The 5,908-nt window shown below is 34.0% G+C and overlaps 1 non-coding gene across 1 annotated transcript; it reads left to right on the top strand.

Moving 5' to 3' along the window:
* The first annotated feature begins 963 nt into the window (after window positions 1-963).
* On the top strand, window positions 964-1,036 carry Trnar-acg. The gene has a single exon. It is a non-coding gene; the product is annotated as a tRNA-Arg (tRNA).
* Window positions 1,037-5,908: the final 4,872 nt, after the last annotated feature.

The raw sequence follows: 5,908 nt of genomic DNA, 5'->3' as shown, positions 1-5,908 counted from the left end.
TTTAAATAAAATACAAATCAATAATCGATTGATTCGGTTCAAAACGCTGAGTGGAGAAAACTTCGCATTTTAACAGAGTAACAACGGTATCAAAATTAAGGAACTTCAAATTTTAATCGTCTTTCGTTCCCAGAAATGATTGCATTGCTTCTAGGTCCAATTAAAACTTCGTCTTTTAATCAAGTGTTTTTTTCTTATTATACAACGCAATACGTGCTTTAGATCTCACCAATACTTATACTCTTGCATTTCCGTTCAATCGCGAGTCATGCCTAGCTACTAACAGAAAATGTTTGGCCTTTTGAATCCAGATCTTTCAAAGAAGCTCTCACTCTGTCCTCCGTGGGAATACTTTTTTCTAATGAGATTCCAAAAACGAAGATCAAAAAAAGAAAATTCGAGAAAATATACTTTCTCTTTTACCATTCGAAACTAGTACATATATATATGTGTATATGTATACATAATAAATATAAATTATTTCATTCCTTATGGACATAGAAAATTAAATTTTATTAAAAATATTTTAATTTGAAATGATATATAAAACAATACTTACTTTGCTACCGATAAGATTCGCTGGATTGAGAGAGGGAGCGATTAGTGATTGTTATGCTTACAAGCAAGAGAAAAACAAACGAAAAGCTATAGTCGAAATGAAAAATATCGTCCTAAGGCTATCATTCATTTACGCGATTGATATCATCGCATATCGATCGCACATATCCAACTTAGTAAATACAAACACCGACGTAAGTGATACGAGACCACTTGAAACTTATATAGAATGATGCTTACAAAGCGATCTTGCTATTCATGGTCGTGCGTTGTACATACTATAAATATCGAAGGTTAAGCATATGTCCACATTTATTGATTTGTTGTTATCGGTATGGATCGAGACTGGTATGCGTTTATATACTTCTTGCATAAGTACACTATTCACATTCAAATTCATAGGAGGGTCCTGTGGCGCAATGGATAACGCGTCTGACTACGGATCAGAAGATTCCAGGTTCGACTCCTGGCAGGATCGCTAAGATTGACGTTGGTGGTTGTTTCTTTTTTATATTTTTAGTATGTGGATATCACTTTCTTAACAAGAATATATAGGACACGATTAACAAAAAGCTTTACTTACATAATTTCAAATATATTAATGAAAGGAAGCAAATATTGGACTAATCATACTAATAGGAACATGAGAATTTCTTAAGTTTGCCTAAAGGTAAGTTTGCTTATAACAAACTTTGGTCAAGATTTACTCAAAGACTTCTTCTACTCAACTGTTTTTTGTTTTCTCAGCGTTTTTTTATGGCTACCAATTTCGAGCTGACCAATTTGCTTAACATTCCCTGCCCCGAATTCGAACTTGCATTTTGGACGCAAAACAGATCTTTGCAATGATGTTGCACAAAATACATAAGTACATCAAGAGTAATTCGAACCCTTCAAAAAAAAACGTTTAAATAGATAATAACTTGCTTCGTTTTGTTCGGCATCCAAAGACATCTTATGAAAAACGCATTGAAAAATAAAAACAATGACGAGAAACACAACATAGACTCGATGGAGGAATTTAACGTAACTCTAATTTAACTCTCACGTATAGCTTCACAACTTCTATTGATATATTATTTCTTGATCACCTTCGTTAATTTGCATTAAAGCATAAAAGATTATTTGAGGAATAAAATTTTTATATATTTTAATAACCAATTAATAATTTACCTTTAATTTGCTCGATTTGTCAGGATAGGGCTGTAAGCCTTTGTTCTTGAAGTATACTATTTAAAATTTATTTCGGAGAAGAAGCTTCTGTCGAATGTATGTATGTTCTGTCTATATGTTATGTTCGTCGATTGCTTGAGCTCGTGCTTTCGCTGAAATTTTTTTTATAATTATATAAAAGGAAATGTCGGTACAGCAGCTTTCGTGATAAGACCAACATGCCCGTAACTTGGTGGTTCCTCAGTCCTTAACCAACTGTTTTTAAATATGACTTTTTCTGTTTTCTAAGTGCTGAGGCAATACCAAAAAAAGGGAGTGAAAAAACCTTTCCTCTACCCGCTTGTCATTCAATCGCCTCTTGTCATGTTATACATCAAGGCAGAGAGACTTAAGTTTCAGGGGCACCGCAGTAAAATATGCGAACGATAAAGGCATTCATTGCAATTAGCAACAGAGCTCTATTACTATCTGCCGCGAAGAGCTGATCGGATACAAACTATTGCTAGTGGAAATTAGTTCGGTCCGCTTTGTAAGTGAAAGCATAAATAGTAGTGCGAGGTGCTGAATAAAACGACCAGTATTTCGGTTGAAAGTGCTGTCTTCAGACTATACAGAACTGTATAAATTATCATAGCATAGCGAACATAACATAGCTGCTTGGAGCTTTGAACAGATTTACGCCTCTTGCGAGAAATATTACTTTCCCTGCTTAATACGACGAGTGATGGTGCTAAAATTTCACCAATGGCGTCTGATGGATGCGTTACCAATTTTGTTACATCTTTCCAAATTGCATCAGGTCATAAACCATCCTGACCGATTTTAAGTGTAGAAATTTTTTTTTTTTATTTGAAAAATATATTTTCCTTTTTTTTTTCGAATTGATCTCCAGAAGACAATTAGCGCAGACACGGAGACCACAAAATTTTAATTAACTGTGGCAGGACTCACAAACAATTGCAATTATTTACTCTTATGGCGTTTTCGGTGGTTTTGCATAATAATATGATTTTTTATTGTTATAAAAAGAGAGAGAGAGAGAGAGAGCGTTATAAAGAGAAATGTTTTATTAAGCCAATCAATGGTTGGCACTTTGGCTGCACGCCCGTATATATTATTATCAAAAATGAAACAAAAAGAAAAAAAAAAAAAAGGCAACTTAATTAAAATAACTCATTCAAGTGTAAATTTGCGACCTTAATATTATTTCTTCAAAAAGACTTAATCATATCCTTGGAATATTTTCGAATTCTTTTGTGCGTGCATGTATTACGTTGACTGTGTGTGTGTGCGTTTCGATTAACAATAAGACAATAAATTGTAGTTATCATCAGCATAACTCAGGCATACATGTATGTGCTCAGCGTCAGAGCACAAATAATATATTCGTGCTCGAAGAGCTAACAATTCCTATAAGCTGGGTTATAGCCAAGGTACGGTATGAATAAACACATATGCGTTTATGTGTGAAAAGCCAAGGCAAGTAAGTGCAACATGACCAACCAACCGACCGCACGGTCTTTAAATTTTATAGACTCTGAAAAACAACCACCGCCCGGTAAAATACAATATTACATACCTATATAGATATCTATATACATATACATATACATATGTTTGTATTGCGAGTGTAAGTGGGTGTTTTAAACTAACTTTAACCGGTTAAAAGGGGGCGCACTCCTGACACAACAGACCGTTATTTTCCAATTGTCCGATGTTGATTCTTATTTAATTAAACGCAAGTGTTATTCATTTCAATACAAAAAAAAAAAGGAAAGGGGAAAAAAAACGAAGCAAACAGAATGTAAAAGAAAAATTACCATTGGGCGGAGTACACCCACTATACTTTTAGTTCAACGAGAATATAATATTCCCTACCAATTGAAGGCATGCTAATGATGTGCTTTGCGTTTGCAACTTAACTTAAAAGATAATCCATGAAATTCATTGTTCACGCATAGCAATAAATTCAATGAAGTTATGATGGATTGTGAATGAATGTGCGCTTGCAATTGTCCGTCTGTTCAATTATCCGCTCAATCAACATAACTTAATATGTAAGACAATTTCTGAAGGTTTATCTTAAGCAGCGGATAATAAGTACACAAGACACCACCACAAAGTGGTAACTTTGTCACTTCTTATATTATCGCAAAAAGATTGTGAACATCCGTTAAAATCTCTGAGTAAGTATGCAATCGTCCGCTGTTTTATGAGATCGCCAACATTACTAGTACTAGTACGTAAAATTCATATAGTACTTTACGTTTATATATATATGTATGTATATGCATACGTTTGTGCAGGTCCGTTTCTGTTTGTGCTTTTTTATATTAAATCGTAAAGCAAAGCCAAACGCCAGCATCGATAGTCGTTTTGTGTGCATTTCTCGTCAGTTTTGTCTGCTTGCTTGGCTCAGCCTTTACGTACCTATTAATTGCCGACACAATTGCTGTGCATTGTACTTAAAAGTAACGATGCGTATATAATTTTTGCAGTTTTTATTGTATGTGTGAACAAGTTAATTAAATTTTCTTATAAATCGACTGTTCAAACACGCACACAATTAAATAAAATACAAAGTGTATACAGAATAAAAAGTAAACAGACGATGAAACTGTTGAACGCAGTATAGGAAAATGATGTCTTTTCAAATACATTCAGTAGCTGGTAGTCTCTTAAAATTTGAAAGAAACAATTAAAAGCACTATAACGAGCCAAATGCCCTACATCATCCTACAGATAAGCTTGCAACCGAAATGAGTCCTTGTTTCGAAATGAGGTTTTATATGAAAATTGCCTGAAAAAGTGGTCCGACAGAAACCATTTTCAATAGCACTCGTTCTTGCGCCGAAACACGCGAGTGCAGCTAATTTCATCAAAATATCTCAAAAGTACGGCCTGTTAGTTGTACACAAGAAAGCGGAGCGCACGGACCTACAGACAAGATTAAATTGATTCGACCGGTGTAATAAAATGAACGCCTATCTCAATTTAATATACCCTTGCAGCAAAAGTAGTGGGCATAAAAAATCGATAAATCATTCTTTAAAGAATTGCTTATGTTTTGCTCGTTTAAACGACTTCAACGAATCGAAAAACGCTTCGCTTACCTTCAGCGACTATTATCTCGAATACTAGTGTAAGCTGAGCATAACTACATCATACAGTTTCGAAGGAAAAATGGAAAAATGTTAAAAACAAATCTCTAAGACAGACTGACCTGATCTGAGTCTAAAGGACATTCGACTTGAAAATTTAAAAGATTTAGGCATAATGTGAAAGCATACTGCAACAATAGATGTAAAAGACAGCGATATGTTAGTTGGAAAAAAGACAGAGTCATCAACTGCTAGAAAAAATTATCCCAACTTTATATGAATTTATATTAATATGTTGACCTGGCCGTAATGAATCAGCTCTGCATGTAAAATTTAACATTATTTTCATGCATAGCCATAAAAGAGAAGACATTCGAATCAAGCAAAATACTCGGTAATATCTTACTTTATAATTAAAGAATCAACGGGTGATGCTTTAAGGATATTTTCTAAGTTACTAAGTTACTATCCATCACTTATTCCATATGAACAGTCATTTAGTACAGCCACGATCAAGTACACGTAGGTCTTGAATCTATGTGAAATTCTGAGACGTTTCAGGCAGACAAAGAGCGACTTGAGAAATGCTCTCTGAATTAAACCGGTTTCCTATCAAAATCAATTTTTTGAGTCCACTTTTTAATATATATATATATATATATATATATATATATATCAAGCAAGCAAGTTATTATATATTATATTATATATTATATTATATTATATAGAGCAAGCTATTATAATTTTCGCTAGAAAGTTGAGGCAAGAAAAAAACTAAACAATGTCGAAGTGAGAAATTTGCAATATTAACTTCCAGGCATTTGGTAATGTACTTAGGAATCGAAAGGGATTGGGGGAACTAAAACCTTAGAGACTCTTTTTGAATAGAGCATGTCTTCCTTACGCAGGCAGAATTCCATGAAGAGGTTAACGAAAATGGCCTAACCAAAACAGAACAAAGCAACACTTTATCATCATATCTTTTCACTTCAGCTGCTAACTCAACTCTGGCCATTCTTTTAATTAGAAATAATGTGCGCTTCGTGAACGATAATTTCTCTCAGACATCCATTGGT

This window comes from Glossina fuscipes, unplaced genomic scaffold (genome assembly GCF_014805625.2).
Source record: "Glossina fuscipes isolate IAEA_lab_2018 unplaced genomic scaffold, Yale_Gfus_2 28, whole genome shotgun sequence".
Taxonomy (NCBI): Eukaryota; Metazoa; Arthropoda; class Insecta; order Diptera; family Glossinidae; genus Glossina; species Glossina fuscipes.
This window is presented reverse-complemented; position numbering and strand designations above follow the sequence as displayed.